The sequence below is a fragment of the Alexandromys fortis genome, unplaced genomic scaffold (genome assembly GCF_014885135.2).
Source record: "Alexandromys fortis isolate MF-2015 unplaced genomic scaffold, M_Fortis_MF-2015_v1.1 scaffold_7, whole genome shotgun sequence".
Lineage (NCBI taxonomy): Eukaryota > Metazoa > Chordata > Mammalia > Rodentia > Cricetidae > Alexandromys > Alexandromys fortis.
Genome location: NW_026067920.1, coordinates 2,837,767 through 2,854,206, shown reverse-complemented (window position 1 = coordinate 2,854,206; position 16,440 = coordinate 2,837,767).

The following is a 16,440-nucleotide window of genomic DNA, read 5'->3' as shown; positions in this document are numbered from 1 at the left end:
CCATGTGCTCACAGATGATCCCCTCCACCTGGATCTGTGGCTTTTCCCAACAATGAAGACCAAGTCTTAGGTCTTCCTAGGTCTTGCCAGCTCTTGGGGTTTGTGCCCTCCCATTCTGCCACACTATGGTCATCTCAGCCACCTGTTTGTCTGACCATATTTTTGTGTGGGAGCTTGGTTTACTCTCCTGTCTGATTGGAGACTGACCAGCATGTCACAGAAGTGACCAAAGCCAGTAAAGTGTTGGCTCAAGATAAGTCACATGGTTCCTGGGGTCAGGCAGTCAGACTGCAGAGCTTCCATTGATGGCTCCAGCACCTATAGATTTCAAATGATAGAAAAATGTATCAGCAGCTATGGCTTCTGGGGGAGGAGGGTCAGTGTTCTTTTAAGAGTGGCCACTGGTGGGTTGACTATACTCTGGTGCATGCTCACACACCCAAGAGCTTATGTGCGGGCACAAAGTGGACTTGATGGATTTTTAAAAAATACGTGTGTGTGTTTTCATATGCACCTATTGGGTATGTCTTTGTCCCTGGGCAGAGACTGGCTCTCTGGACACCCAGAATTTGATGGCTGTCCTGTTAGCTTGCAGGCATCACAAGACTTGCAGGGGTGAAGCCTGTACCCCTCTGCCCATGTGTGTGCACTCCACTCTTCAGGCCTGAGGGTGAGGCTGGTGGCATGTGTGGCCAGGGGTCATATTGTTAAGACAGACTTGTAAAGGTCCCTTAAAAACAAAACGCTTGTAAACAGCAGTAAAAACTTGAATAATTGGCAATAAAGTGTTGAAATTGCAGCTCTGCTTTCTCCTGTTGTGTCTCTGTCTGTGAAGCAAGTGCCCATCGCTGGGCGCTGTTGGGCAACAGCAGAGTTCAAAGAAGAAAACAAGTGTTTCTGATGACCTCACACCTTCTCCTCATTTGCGACGATCACAAGGCACAGAGCCTGTTCACTGTGTTTTTTGGCTCCTGCCAGGTTCCCTCCACCCAGGAGAAGTTGGAACAGTGGGAGTGGCCTGCGTTGTGTGGTCCTCTTGCCTCTCCCAAGGATCTCCAGCATCACCTGGCTTTGCATCACTGGGTGTCATGTTAGCATGCAGCCTATTGGATACTTTTCTTCATGTATTGGGGGCATCTTTTCCCATTTGAAAGGATGGTGTGACTGTTTCTCCCATCAACCCACATGGACCTCCAAGGTTATCAGCCTCTTCCTGAGAGACTTGAGTCTAGAGGCTTGCACTCCGATCTCACTGTGACTGACACATATGGACCTGCTACGTCCTGCATGTGGCTAGCTCTGGCTAACTCTCAGAAAGAAAGGGGTTGCTGTAGGATTTTGGATACCGAGTTGCTATACAAGAGTAGAGACAGGATGAGCAGCGGCCAGCTGTGCCTACTAGCTGTGCAGCAGTCTCACTTAAGGAAAGGCACCTTGTTGCATGCACACACACCAGATCTGTGAAGCACACAGTCAGAGGCTGGCAAGGGAGGCAAGAGTCTTCATGTTCTCGGGGTGGAAGCCTTTCCCAGCAGCAGCCTTTGATACTGCCTGAGTGTCACCTGTATGTCCTCTCGCCTCACAACCCATCCTCATTTGTTCTTGCTGTCCTGTGGTGACACCTGTCCTTAGATTATTTTTAAGATATTTAGGTGCAGCCGGGCGATGGTGGCGCACGCCTTTAATCCCAGCACTCGGGAGGCAGAGGCAGGTGGATCTCTGTGAGTTCGAGATCAGCCTGGTCTACAGAGCTAGTTCCAGGACAGGCTCCAAAGCCACAGAGAAACCCTGTCTCGAAAAACCAAAAAAAAAAAAAAAAAGATATTTAGGTGCGTGCGTGCATGTGTGTGTGTGTAGGTATGTATGTGCCCTGGTGCACATGTAGAGGTCCGAGGATGACTCTGTTCCCCCCAGTAGAGCCTTGTGCACAGCAGGTGAATGTCTGTCTCTCCCTGCCTGCCACCTTGCTGTGCCTGGAGACACACAGTGATGTGGGCTCTGGGGATCTGAACCCAGACCTCCATGCTTGTGTGTGGCCAGCCCTTTTCCCACTGAGCTTGCTCTATGCCTAAGGACACAGTTAAACGCAAGTGTTGTATCTATTTTGTTTTGTTTGTTTCCTAGTTTGGTTTGTTTACAGGCAGGGTCTGTCTGCATAGCCCTGGTTATCCTGGAACTTGCTAGGTAAAACAGGCTGGCTTCAAACTGACAGAGATCTGCCTGCCTCTTCCCAAACGCTGAGATTAAAGGCGTGAACCGGCGTACCTGGCTGGCTGGAATCCGTTTTTACATAAGGAAAGCAGAAAACCTTAGATAGCCTCTGTGGATTGTTTTCCTTCATTGCTCATTTGCCCTGTGATGTAGGAGCTTTCTCATTTTGATTAAGATAGCTTAAGCTTCAGAAACCAGAACTATTTCTAGCTCTAAAGCCCAAGAAGCATGTGTGCTGCGGCCTTGGAAGCCACACTCAGGAATTCATCTCAGGCCAGGATCATTTTCACTTGCATGAATTTGTCTTTGGGTGCATTTCAGGATTTATTGGCAGGGGCATGGTGTGAGGTAGGGATCAGATAGACTCAGCTGGCTAGCTTGTTGAAGCCTGCACAGGCCTGAATGCTCGCTTTGTTGGAGGTGGGACCTCTCTCTTGCTATTGTCCCATTCACGTTAGCAGCCCCCCTTTGGTTTTTTGTTTTTTAAGAAAGGGTTTCTCTGTGTAGACCAAGCTGACCTGGAACTCACTCTATAGATCAGGCTGGCCTGGAACTCAGAGATCTGCCTGCGTCTGTTGCTCCCAGTCTTCTGGTTCTAACTTTCTCTTTCCAGTGGGGTAAGTAAAGGCTGAACTCTGATCTTTTCCAGAAATCTCTTAGGCAGTTGAACTTGACTTCTCTGGTCCACAGATCCAAAGGGTTCTTTGGGATTCATTTGGAGGTTCTATTTTGCTCATAGGCCAACACCAGGAGAAAAATCTCTTTACAGGAAGGTTGTGTTTTCATCCAAGGCTCTTTCTTCAGACTTGTTGATTTTTATTTTATTCTATGTATATGAGAATTTTGCCTGCATGCATGTCTGTGCACCACATGCCTACCTGGTACCCACAGAAGTCAGAAAATGTGTCAGATGCTCTGGAACTGAAATTACAGACAGTTGTGACCTGCCATGTTGGTGCTGGGAATCAAACCCAGGTCCCTTACCAGGAGTAGCCAGTGCTTTTAACTGCTGAGCCGTGTCTCCAGACCTATGGCAGATTTTTCAAGAATTCCAGCCTTCTATTTCTCTGTGTTGTGCTCAGGAAATTCAATGCCATCATGTGATGTTGGAATGCCCTTTGATCTTTGCTAGGAGCATGTATATAGACTAACTTCAGTACCTAGTGGTGGAAACCTCTTCTTCCATCACTGTTTGGTAGGTTTGGGTGACTTTGTGAGAAACAAGATAGCAATTTCAAAGGCCTCTGGTCCCTGTCTCAGAGATAAGGGTAAGCCTTAAAGACCAACTCCAATGCTGGGTGGAAGTGGCCTTTTTTCTTCTGAGGAGCTCCTTGTCACAGCTGTGTCACCTCTGTGGACCCAAGACTTGAGCCAGTCTGTGGGATGTCACTGAGCAAAGCCTGAAACAAGCCTGAGAGGGTCGCAGAGCAAAGGAAGCAGGATAGCTGCAGGCCGAGGCCCCGAGCAATAGGTCCCGGAAGGCCTCACTGACCTGCTGTCCCCCTTGCTGCAGGTCTCAGGTGGGAAGTGGAGAGAATAAAGGGCTCTAAGATGAGGTATCTGGAGCCCCCAGGCTGTGTAGCCCTTCCCCCCAGATACTATTCAACTCTTCAATTTGGTGAGTGACATGGTGCCAGAGCAGAGCGTCCTCAGAGCCCCCGTGTAATATAAGGTGGTCCTGTCTGAGACAGAACCCATCGCCCCTAGCTGCCTTACTGAGCCTTGGGTACCAGTGCTCTTGGGCCCTGCTTTCCGCCGTGCTTGCTGCCTTCGGTGAGCAGCAAAACTTCTCTGCCTGCTTGTGAATGTATCTTACTGGACCCAGTTCCTCTGCAGCTGCCCCCGGCTACCAGCACCTAGCTGCTTACAGCAGGTGAGCCCAGCACCGGCACCCACAGAGGTGCCTCCACGCCTTTGGGACAGATGTAGCCTTCCTCTCAGTCACCCCAGCAGTGATCCTGGGGCAATCTCTGCTTTGTCCTGATCCTATTCTGCAGCCACTTGCCATCACTGAAACTTAGATCACGGCTTGTCCCTCAGGCTTGGGCTTGGATCTTAAATCCTACAGGCCAGGGCAGCTCTGTGGGAGAACCCATTCAGAGTCCCTCATGGCTTCCCAGGAATGCTCAGCTGCCCTGTTCCCAGGCAAGTGCAAGGACTGACTGTGAGCAAGTTTCTATATCACCTCCTCCTCCACCGCCCCGCGCCCTCACCCTAGCAGCTGCCGGGAAAGTGACTCAGTTCGCGATGGGATGCTCAGAGAAGTTCCCAGTATGGTGGTTAAGGGAAGGTCATCAGGAAAGACATGCACGAAGGGAAGTGTGAGCTGCCCCTCTGCTTATCCTTAGGCTCATGACACTGAAGACAACACTCCTTCCTGGCTGGCTTGATCCTGAGCCACTGGTATTGGACTCGGAGTGGAGCATGCTTGTCCTTTTGATGGGGTTCACAGGCGTGTTTTAATACAGTCAAGCAGGGACCAGTGTGCTGTTTGCTTTGCGGGAGGAGATCACGGATAGATTTACAGGGCTGGGTGCTTCAGGGTATGAAAACAAAATCCCAGAATGTATCCCGCTCACCACCTCCTCCCTGGCTGCTTTACTTGCAGAAAGCCCCAATGTTTATTCAAAATTTAAAAAATTGTTGACACAGAACAAGATTTTTAAACTTTTACGAGGATTTTTCTATGGTGTTACCCTATGAGATCAGGACCCTGGCCAGGTAGGCATCCTTCCTTTCAGCCCCTGGAAGAGTGGGCAGGTGGCTTGGGCAGGAGGACCAGGTCTACGTCCAAGCTCGGTCCCTTGCTATGGTCATGTTGACCTTTCTGCGCCTAACTTTCTCTGTACTAAAACTACCAAGTCCTGCCCCACCGGCTTGTCAGGGACTGATTGAGACAGTGTGTGTCATCCCCAGCACAATCTGGGACACAGGGAAGACCCATGGCCCACTGAACTGAACCCGGGTCAGGGGAATGCCTGTTTTCTCCACATCCCTGGGCAATTCTGGCTTCCAGGCCTGAATCTGGGGAGGAAGTCAGCAGCCAGTGGTCCTGGGACAGGGACGGCCCATCCCTGGATCTAATGGAGACCAAAGTGGAGGGAGAAGAGTGGCTATACTTTGTGCTTGTTTTCTCTTGCCTAGTACACATAGCTCCGCCCTCAGCTTCCCCCTTACCCACCTTGGGGCTGAGCCTCTTCGAGGACCAGAATTGCCATTGGATGTGTTCCCACTAAGTGTGCTCCCCACTAAGAAGGCTGTGTGTCCTGAGGCCTGCCCTGAGCAGTAGCCCTGGCCCCCAGTTCTGTTTCTGGCTGACAGTCATCTTGACACTGATCTTTGGGAAACAGCCTTTCCAGCCCAGACTAGCACCTAAGGGCCTGACACCTCTGCTCCCTGCTCTTTGAACACGTCTCCACCTCTCCACTCCCTGCTCAGCAGCCTTGGGTGGACATGGTTGCAGGGTTACATGGAGGACTGGCTGCCCACTTGGCATCGGAGCCATGGCAGCCTATCACTTCCTATACCTATCTGTGGGCCATTAGCCAAAAGAAATGAACAAATAATTGATAGAGAAATGATACCGGTAGATCCAGATGCTGGGGAGAAAGGCAGACCTCTTGAGCACCACCCACTAGGTACACTGTGGTCTCACTATGGAGTGTGCAGGACATACATACTCATCCTCCGCATGGGAGACCTGAGCTGTCATCATTTGTGTGTGTGTGTGTGTGTGTGTGTGTGTGTTGACCATACCTTCCTCCTTCCTTGCTGGTTGGCTGTTTTGCATCAGGGCAGGAATTGTATGTAGTACCTATCCATGCATAGGGCTGCCCCTTTTGACTATGGACGGGGTGTTTAGTGGTGAGCAGAGGACAGGCCCTATTGTCACAAGGAGGGATGGAGCCAGACCTGCGGTGGGCAGGAGGTGTAGATGGCTGCAGAATAATGCTGGAATTGGATACGACCTGATAAAATATTTGGCCAGGGGAAGATGCGTTTTTCATCCTGTTATTGTTGGAGTTCAAATTCTATAAAAAAAAAAAAACATCAGAAGAAATGAGAAGCCTAAAGCTGCTGCCCCTTTTAGATCTATTAAATGAACAATATCATTGGGCTTTAAAGGCATCTCTGTTCCCTAGAGTCTGTATAGTGTGATGACAGCACTGGAGAGGACCCTGAATTGCTGCAGGAGGTTCTGCTCAATGTCCTGACCTTTGTCACTGAGGACAGCAATGCTAGCCTTTGGGGATTTGAAGAGGCATGGTATTACTGTCTCAATGTGAGTTGTATCCTGAAAGCTACCATATTGAAGGATAGGTCCCTGATACAGAAGAGTTCAGAGGGGTTTGGCTAAGCAATCCACTCTCAAGTGCTCTTTCTTCTGAAGGATCCACTGATGATGTCATAATTTGACAGCATTATAGGAGGTGGGGGAAGCTTTAGGAGGTAGGACCCAGTTAAAAGAAACAGGTCACTGAAGCATGCTTTTGAAGGATGGATCCTGTCCCTGGCCCCCTCCTCTCTTCATCTGACTACCTCAAGATGAAGAGCTAGAGGCTACCATGCACGTCCTCCGTGATGCTCACCCCATCACAGGAACAGCCGAACCAGCCGAGCACGGCCTGACCCCTCTGAAAGCCTGAGCTGAGCTGAGCCCTCCTCCTTCATCTCTCGTGCCTGTTTGTCACAGTGACAACTGACTAACGTGCAAGGCTCATCCGAGGCAGGAAACTGACAAAAAAATTAAAAAAAATAAAGGAGGAACATAGGGTGAAAAGGGTCAAGGAAAAAACACCCTTCCCCTGACTAGACCCAAGACCTGGGCCAAGAAAAAAACACCCTGACCCTGACTTGACCCCAGGACCAGGGCTTGAAATCCCACCAATCCCCGAGCTTGCCACAGAGCCAGGCTGCAGAATCTCACCAATCTCTGCGGTTGCTGAACTTGAAATGCCACTAATCTCAGAGCACAAAATCCCAACAATTCCTGAGTTTGCCCCAGAATAAGACCACAAAAATCCACCAATCCCAAGGACCTGGATAGCTCCACCCCCAATAAACCCTATATGAAGCTCTGTACCCTGTTTAGTTCGCTCTTGCTTCTTTCCTCGAGGCAGCCACCTGCTGGGTTCTTCCCAGTAAATCTCTTAAGTAATGTTTGTTGTGTGGTGTGGCACTTTTGCTGGCGCAGAGTTCAGCTGTAGCAACGTTGACCAGAATTGGAGCAGAGCGGAATACAGCAGAACTGTTAACATTTTCGCTGGGGAAGCTTTCCTTTAGTGGACTAGAGTTGTTAGACTAAGCGAAGCTGTAACACTTTTGCTGGGGAAATTTTCCCCTAGCAGAGCAGAACTGTAACTTTTGTCCACCTGAGCAGATCTGTAGCACTTCTCTGGAGCTGTGACAGCTTCCCTGGGGAAACCCTCCTCTGCTGGAACAGAGCTGTTACACTTGCATTACCTTTCTCTGGAGCAGAGCTGTGAACTGCTACACTTACGGTGACTTTGTGGTATTCCTTGGCTCCCAACCCTCAGGATACCTTTCTATCGAGCTGCAATGTTTATGTTTGGTTCCATAATTTGGATAGGCTCTCCTGGTGCCTGTGCTCCTCATTTTCTGAGCTGCCCTGGGACCTCATCCCTCATCTCCAGTCCACCTGCAACTGACTCAACAGATTTACTGTTGAGATCTGACTCACTGATCACTCAGCATCCCATCCACTAGCAGCAATTACATAATTTTCCCTTTTGGTTGGTATTTCTCTGAATCTGAGGATGTGATCATTGAGTGTCTTGTTGGTGGAGCCTGCTGGTTCGTTTCCGGCTACCCAGACCCAAAATAAGCACACAGAAAGTTTATTAATTGCAACACTGCTTGGCCAATAACTACTGTATTCCTAGCTAGCTCTTACATTTTAAATTAACCCATTCCTATTATTTAGTATTTTACCACAAGGCTCATGGTTTACCAGTAAGGTTTCAGTCAGTGTTTGCCTCTTTCGGCGGCTACACGGTGTCTCTCTGACTAGACCTACTCTCTCTTCCTCTATCTGTTTGGAACTCCCACCTTGCCCTACTCTTTGCTGCAATAGGCCCAAATCAGCTTCTTTATTAACCAGTGGTATTCACAGCATACAGAGGGGACTCCCACATCACCTCCCCTTTTGTGTCTAAATAAAAAGGTAAGTTTTAACTTTAACCTAGCAAGATTACATATAACAAAACAGTAATCTAGCAAGAATTACAGTTACAATACTTAGTCCATTTACATTTAGTGTCCATCTTCAGTGTCTGACATCCCTCTGGTACTCTTGGAGACTGAGGTTCCTGTAGCACAAATTCAAATTTTTCTTAATAATAAAAATCCCAAGTCAGATATAGGGGTAAATGCTGAAAGATCAGAGAAACAGAGCAGCCAGTCACTAGTTCTTACCTGAATCCTCAGATCGAATGGGTGATGCTGTCTCTAGGAATCCTTAGATTGAATGCCTTGAGCTCCGGACTCCTCCTTCCTGCCTTATATTCTTCTCTCTGCCCAGCCATATCCCTTCCTGTATCCACCTCCCTAGCATGGGGATTAAAGGCATGACACTTCTAAGTGCTCCCAAGATTAAAAATGCTCTGCTTCTCTGATCTTTCAGCATTTACCCCTATATCTGACTCGAGGTTTTTATTATAAAGACCGATTAGAAGCATGCTGCAAGTACCCTAGCTATGATATTTAAGGCTATGGCTGGCCCTCCTCACCTGACCCAATCCTGCCACTCTCAGAGCTGCAACTCTGCAATTTCCTTGGGCCCAGCAGGGTTATTGCACCCCTTCCTGCCCTCTTCTCCCATCTTCCCTCTGGAGCTGTCTCTAATCCCTCAGCTCTTCTAGGCTCCTGTGGCTTTTATGACCATATTCTTGACCCTTTCCCATGGATGGAATTCCCCCTCTTAGCGCTCAGTTTTCATCTTTGCCTTCTGGCCTCTATGAAAGCCCTGGTACCAGGCACCAAGTTTCTCCCCTGGCTTAGCTGTGATAAGTCCCCCACCTCCATTGAGTGTGGTGACAACCCACTGAACAACTTGGTCTTCATTTGGTCTCTCCTGAGTCTGGAAATGCCCACAACTACAGGCTGCAGTGACATTTTCCTTCTCTCTCAACCATCATGCCTTCCATACCCTCCCATTCCCCTTGGGATGCCTTTCAGAAAACCTCCAGTCTCTACTCCTGGCACCTGACCTGAAGGGCCCAAAATTTATTCACTTTTGCAATGAAATTTGGCCTCAATGTTCCTTATACTCAATCTAAATGACCACCTAATAGCACCCTAGATCCTAATATTAGTTGGGATCTTTACAAATACAGTGAGCAAATGGGGAAATAGAAGAGACTGCCCATTCCCTACACTCAGGCTTTCTCTTTCTTTACTCCAAGTCCAGTATATATATTTGGGGCGTCTAGTCCCCTGCCCCCACCCCAGACACACACCCCCACACTATGTAAATGTCCTGTTTTTAAGTTACCATTGATAGATCTGTAAACGTGTTGCAAAGTAGGAGTTGGAAGCTGGACCCAGTAGGGAAAGGAAGCAAAGGCCATCTGTAGTACACACATCCCTGGCTCGCTCCTCCCTGGCTGGTGCATCTCTCAGCTCCTTCCTGCAGTGTCCTCTGTGTCTACGGCTCAAAATTTTCCTATCTCTAAGCTTTCTTTGTTCTCAGCTTACTGGATTCAGTTTTATAGGAATTCGGGTGTCTTTTAGGTATGAGTGGCCTTAGACTGTTGTCCCACTTCAGTTGAAAGCTGGCTCTGGAGCTGGGGAATGGCTCCTCCTCCCCTAGACCTAAGCATGCATGTTCAAAGATCCAAAATCTCTGTCCCATCTCAGGTGAGCCACCTGCTGTGTGACAGAGGAAGGAGAGCAAAACAAAACAAAGGGACAGACTGGCTATTCCCAATGGGGACCTCTGCTACTCATCTCGTATGATTTGGTTTTGTTCCAACTCTCTAAAAACTTCCGCTGAGGTATAAATCTTATCTCAAGATCTGTAAGTATATTGGGTAAGGTTACAAATCTGAAAAGTCTGTAACACTGGGGTTGAAGGTTAAAAATCTATACTTAGGTAATCTTAAAGTACCCATGTAGTGTGATGCCATTTGGGATAAACCGTGCACGGAGGAAACTCCTAGCTATGAAGCCCATGCCAGATGGTTCCTCCACTATTTTTGATCACACTAGTAAACCTCTCCCTTACCAGCCTCAGCCCACAGCCCCTCCTCTTCCTCTCCACCTCTCTGGTTTCCGTTTCTCCTGCCTCAGCGACAGGCTGCCCACCTAGTCAGGGCTGAGTATGTGGCATTAATGTAGAGTACTTGTCTATCTGTGTTGTTCTATGTTAAAAAATGGCTATCCAATGTATTACCCAGTTTTACAACTTCACCTTGCATGATGCTCATATGATTTTCGCCAACAGCCTTCTGTAGAGGGGCACAGGCAAGTCTGGGACCAGGCTAGCCATGCAGATGAAATCCACCAAACTGATGACACCCACCCAATTTGGGCTAGAGTGGTCCCTAACCAGGATCCTGAATTGGGATTGTAATATCACAGGGGGCACCCTGGCTAGGTATTGATGTGTGACTTACCTCCTGGCCAGTCTCTACAAGGCTGCCTTTAATGTGGTAAATTATGAAAAAATCCAAGGGGTCATCCAAGAAAGGTGTGAAAACCCCTCTCAATTCCTAGACCACCTTACAAAAGGCCCTCGTACAATACACCAGCCTGGATCCTGAGACCCCAGATGGAAGGCAGCTCCTTATGCTCTGCTTTCTCTTCCAGAGTTTTCCTGATATTAAGGTCAAACTTCAACATCTAGAGAGAGGACCTCTGACTCCACAGATAGAAATCTTAACCATGGCCTTCAAGGTGTACCATGGGAGAGATGAAAAAGCCCGAAAATGAAAAATATCTGATGATGGCTAAGGCCTCTCAGTTGGCCAAAACAAAACCCCAGGCTCCCTGGTCTCCTAAAGCCAGAGAATCTCTGTGTCCTTGTTTCAAATGTGGTCAGGGGGGTCACTGGGCATGGGCCAGTCTAAACCCTCATAAACCACCCAGACTATGTCCAAGGTGCCATCAAGAAGGCATCAGGGCATTGACTGTCCTCATGTTCCTCACGGCATGAAGACATCAAGCCCAGTCACCCTTCATCTGACCTCCTTGGTCTGGCCATGGATGACTGAGGGGGCTCAGGCTCCCTTGGCCTGGCCACTGCCATCTCAGACATAAAGGTAGTTATTATAGTATCAGGGTGATCCATCTCCTTCTTTATGGACACCAGGCCCTGTTCTTCAGTCCTGATGGAGTTCTGGGGACCCACCTCTCCTCGTTCCTCTATTGTCAGAGTAGGGGGACAGCCTTACCAGGTTCACCAAACCCCACGACTTAGCTGATCTCCAGGGGTACCCCCTTACCCGTTCCTTCCTAGTGGTGCCAACCTATCCCATTCTGGCCAAAGTGGGAGCCTCTGTTTCTTTTGTTCCCCTCATCCGCTTGACCCCAGGCTCGACAGCCATTCCCCTCCTCCAAACCACACAATCTATCATACCTTTCCCCTTACTGGCCTCTCAGGTATATCCTTGGGCATGGGACACCCCAAACCCCTCAAACATCTCATCATTCAACTGCAAAAGTCACCAAATATGTAACGCAGGCTCAATACCTACTTTCTTCTCTCCAAAGCCTCCGGGGACTTAAGCCTCTCCTCTCTCACCTCTTAAAGAAACCTCTGCTCCCCTCTTTTCTCTTTAAAATTTCCACCCTCCCTGTTGGGACCATTTGGAGTCCTGGCCCCCAGCTGCTCTTCCCTGCTAGAGATCTTTACTTTCCTTCTGATTTGAGTTACTAAAAGCTGTGTCAAAGTTGTTTACCAGCTCTGCTTCACGAGCACGTGTTGCCTTGCCTTGAGGATCAGAGGATAAGATTTTCACCTGTCGGCCCACCTGACTGTGTTGGGTGTATAAGCCTCCGTGGTGCTATTGAATAAAGGGCTTCTTACCAGTGACTAGAGGTCCATGTCTCTGTCTCTCTGTCTGTGTGTCTTTGTGTGTTTCAATCTCCAGTCCCTTGCCTGAAGCTCACGAACTGGATGGTAGTGCATAGAGCATAGACAGGCGTTGTGTGCTGCGCCTCCCAGTTAAACAAAACAAAATTCTGCTTGGTTCAGGATCTCCAACTGACCAACGCAGCAGTGGTCTCCCTTCACCCCATAGTACCCATGTCTTAACATCTCTAAACGACTCGGGTTGCTGCTTTAACTCTTAAGATGTGTACACGTTGGTTTCTGCTGGCTTCTGCTACCGTCATATTTGGTTCTAAATTCTTCAGCTCCTTCTTCCTCCACCTGCCCTAAACATCCCTCTCTCTTCACCTACTTGGTAAATGTCCTCTCTCTGTTTCCTGGAGCCTGCTACATGATTCGGAGCCTCACCATGTGGGCAACTCTCTAGTTACTAAGATACTCACTCCTCCTATTGGAATCCTCCCTGTTTTCTGGCCTCCTCCCTCTCAGAGCTGTCTGCTAAACCCCGCAGATTCCTTAAGCCCCTCTAGGTCTCCGTGACCCTGTCGCTCCTGTCCCTTGCCCCCACTTGGAGCTTATAGAAACCCCCTCCAGTGGTGTTCATTTTTCTACCCATCCCCTCTTCCTCCACAGACTCTGACTTTACTAAAGCCTCACTCTGGCCTCAAGACAGTACAAATGGCCAAAACTAGCATCGTCAATGATGACAACTTCTGCCACTGCACAATCAAATCATCCAAAAATCTCCTATCTCTAAACTTTCTTTCTCCTCTGTTTCTTATCTACACCTGCCTGAAGTAGATCTTACGTATGGATGTTTATCATCCAAGAGACTCTCACCTCTACCCAGCATCCCATCCTAATAGGGTCAGGAAATTATACCAGGCTGTTGCAGACTGACTGAGTTCCCTGTAACTCCCTTATCCATCTCTCCTTCACTGGGACTCACCACTGATGCAGAGAGAGCGAGCTGGTCTTTGTCTTTGTCTCTTCCTCGGGGAGCAATGTCACTTCTATGTCAACCAGTCAAGTATAGTCAGAGATAAGATCCAACAACTCCAGGTGGATCTTTAATATGTAAGAAACAGCTTGATGCCTCTGACCAGTACATCAATATGAAACTGGGTCCTACCCTTCTTAGTCCCTTTTCTCCTTCTCTTCTTAAACCTACTAGTTGCATCCTGCCTTATAAACGTCTTGTCTAGATCTCTTCGACAGATACAAAAGATGTCTACCGCTAATATCCACTTACGAGTGAGGACATGCCATGTTTGTCTTTCTGTGTCTGGGTTACCTCATTCAGTCTGAAAGGGACCCTGTGGCTTTGTTTTATGTGGGAAGGAAGCAGGACCCAAAGAAACTGTTCAAGTTCACTCCAGGGCCACAGCCCTAGTGATGTAGCTTCAAAGCTGTGAGCCTATGGAACTTTCTGGATTTTACTGGGAGACTTACTACCCTAAAGTAAACACAGCCTCGGGAACATGGGAGGCCTGAGGGAAGAATTCCTCCATCCTCTGGTGCCTGGGAGAGTAAACGATCTTGTCACAACTTGTGCTGGGACAGTCTCTTCAGGGAGTTAGTTATTGCTGTGATGATCTGGATGTGGCTCTTCTTGAAGTGGTTTGGCTTATTTGCAGTGACTTTGAGGTATTCCTTGGCTCCCGACTGCCAGGATACCCTTTTCATCAGAACTTCAATGCATGCAGGGTCAAGTATGGACAGACTGTCCTGAAAGAAGATGGGGCAAAGGTTCCTAGAGTCCTGAGTCCTCTGTGTACACAGTACTGTGGGGCCCTGGCCCATGTCCTTTCCCAGACTAAGGACCACGGGGACTCTTAGAGAAGCTGAGTTGTGTCTCAGATTCATACTCAAAAGTCCTAAGCCAGGGCCCCTAGCTGAGTGGCCACAGGGTTTGCTGAGTCTGAATGAGGCCACCAAATTAAGCCCTGATCCAACCCCATTGGAGTTCTCATAAAAAGAGGATGTTCAGGACAAAGACATAGAGGGAAGGCCCTGTGAGGACACTGAGAAGGTGGCTCTCTGCAAGCCGGGAGAGAGGCCTCAGCAGAAACTAGTCCGCCTACCCCTGCCTCTTGAACTTCTGGTCCTCAGGCTGTGAGCTGATAGTTCTTGGTGTTTGTGCCACCAGCCTGAGGCGTCTTTGCTACAACAGAGGCAGGCATAGGGATACCTGAGCAGCCTGAAACTCCAGCAACCTCCTGCCAGCTGTTGCTTCCTGATGTGTCTGGTCTGTATTCATGTGCCTTCCTCCCATCATGCCATTCTCCCTGAGTGACCCTATGAGAAGGCCATAGGAGCTAAACCCTAGTTTCCCCTCCCTTAGCCCCTGCCACCCAGTCCCCACTCCCTCAGCCCACCTCTACCCCCAGGTCCCTCTCTCATTCTGTTCAGTGTGTGGCACTTACACAGAAGGCTGCGCAGAACCACTCAGCTCCCAGTCTCCAGAACTGAGCATGCCCCATAGTGAGAGACTGTCCAGCTGGCCCCTCTAGTCAGTGCTTGGCCCTGGGGACTAGTCCGTACAGGCTGGCATTACTGTTAGCAATCTGTCGATGTAGTGTGTGGTCTGGTCTTGTTCCTTTCCATGGTTATCACGCGATACCAGGTGTCAGGACTCTTCCTCTCTGACTGTACCACCTCACTGTGTACCTCCTGATCTGCCCTTCTGCTACTGGGTGTCAGGCATAGTTCCCACACCATGCTGTGGGGCCTGTAGGTCAGTCAGCACTTGGTCTCCCTGTATGTGTTGGCTGGGCCTCAGAGTCCCATACATACATTAAGCAAACCTTTCCTGGTGGCCTTGCACACCAGTCAACTCCCTCCCAAGCACCTCTGTACCCCAAGTGCTTTCCCTTCACAGCCCCGGGCAGCATTTTCCCCTACCCCCAGTGTGACCCAGTTTCCAGGCCTTTACAGTCTCAGCACTGGGGACAGCCATCTAGCTGCAGTCATTTCAGCAAAGGATTCTTTTTCAAATCTTAAACTAAGTGCTTCATCAGCTGGCCTGCTCATGGGAGCTTACAGGCTATGAACCCATGGCTACAGAGCCAGCACGGGACCAGACTAGACCCTCTGCATACGTGTGATGGTCGTGTGGCTCAGTCTGCTTGTGAGACTCCTGGCAGTAGGAGTGAGGCCTGTCCCTAACACTTCGGCTAGCTTTTGGGAACCTGTTCCTAATACCAGGTTGCCTTGCCCAGCCCTAATACAAGGGGAGGAGCTTAGTGCTACCTTAACTTGATGTGCCATGCTTTGTTGGCACCCACGGGAGGCCTGCCCCTTTCTGATCAGAGGTGGAGGAAGGGTGGATTGGGGAAGAGGCAAAGGGTAGGGGTGGGAGGAAATGGGAGGGGAGAGGGGAAGCTGTGGTTAGCAAGACGTAAAATAAATGAAAAAATTTAGTTAATAAAAAAAACTAAAAAATAAGTGCTTCATATTAAATCCCAAAGTTGAGGCAAACAATCCCCTACAGCTGTTCACTCCAGACAGAAAAGCTCATCTTTTTGGACATTTCACTCCAGGTTTTTCCCAGGTGACTTTCCCTTCTCTTGAAGAAGCTCTTGTTAGGGCAGGGACTTGTGCCATTGCTCTTCTTTGAAATACAAAGATCTTCTCCAAGGGTGGGGTCTTCTACCACCACTGCCTAAAATCCCAGCTACCTCCCCTTTGAAAGCAGAAAATATGAGGCAGATTCTCCCTACTTTTGTCTCCCAAGCCCATCTTCTCTACCACCACTGTCTTGGGGTGTGTTTCAGTTAGAGGTTGAGAGTCATAGGACCATATGACCTGGTCAACAGGACCCTTGAGACAACATTTAAGCGCATACTATATGCTCAGTAAACTGCAGCTACTGCGATTGCCATGTGGGAACTGTATGGAGACAGATGGGTACAGGGAGGGGACCCAAGAGCTGGTGAGGCAGACCTCACTCTTGGCATAAGCTCAGGGTGGCAGAAAATCTAGGGGCATCAGCTGGATCTGTGGACCCGGTACAGCCAGGTCTGCCTACTTGGTATGACCAGACCTGTGGGCCAAATACACCTGGTTCTGCAGGCCAGATATTGCTGGGTCTTCCTCCCCCAGATGGCGATGTCGGCATGCCTAGAGGAGCTATATATGGACAGACCTCAAATAGC